The sequence below is a fragment of the Asparagus officinalis genome, chromosome 4 (genome assembly GCF_001876935.1).
Source record: "Asparagus officinalis chromosome 4, Aspof.V1, whole genome shotgun sequence".
Taxonomy (NCBI): Eukaryota; Viridiplantae; Streptophyta; class Magnoliopsida; order Asparagales; family Asparagaceae; genus Asparagus; species Asparagus officinalis.
Genome location: NC_033797.1, coordinates 1,070,783 through 1,071,670, shown reverse-complemented (window position 1 = coordinate 1,071,670; position 888 = coordinate 1,070,783).

Below are 888 nucleotides of genomic sequence, written 5' to 3'. Positions count from 1 at the left end.
ACTGCAGGTAGCTAGTTGCATCTATTTGTCATTCAGGGAGATTATTTATAGGCAAGTAGGAACTTAGGAAGTATGGTCATTAACAAACTATGATTGTTGACTTTGTTCAAAGTCTTTGTTTTTCTCAGCATGCGTGTGTTTCTATTGAATAGATTGCAATTAATGTTTTTAAGAAAAGAACAGATAGTGATCGATATAGAGGAGTAATCTCTTTGTTATTAACAATTGACAAGCCATCAACAGCTGTGTGAGTGTTTCTTCTTAATGAAATCTTTCGTCATATGTGTGCGTGCGCGGTTGGATTAAATGATTGATTTCAGAGGCACTGAAATGATGGAGGCACCAAATTAAGTCTGTTCAGGTTGAGTGAAACACGTAGACGTTCAATCAGTTAATTACCTTATGATCATGTTTAGAAAAATTCAAAAAGGTCCTCCAAAGTGCAAAGCTATGCATTAATTAGTTTCACTTGATCGAGAAAGAGACTATTGCTTCAATGTACCATGTTTTAATTTCCTTAGTAAGCCACTAGCTCTCCTCCTAGGAAACGTCTCTTTCTCTCCCTGACTGAAATAATAAACACATGCTAACATTTTCAGAAATTGACATTTCTAGAGGAGGGATTGGCATAGGATAAGGGAAGGTGGTATCTTAGAACCAAGTAGTAATTTTGTCTCTCTTTCCATGCATGTTGCTGGGTTCTGCTTGGAATTGAGCAATTGATTGCAATTTCCAGATACAGTTACAAATACAGGTGTCTCTCACCCTCCTCAATCCCTGGACTCATCCCTTTTGGAGACCAACCATTTAATCAAATTAATTGAACACCTACTCTTTTGCTAAGAATAGGACCCCTGCATTGTTTACTCCCTGAACAGTGTCTACATT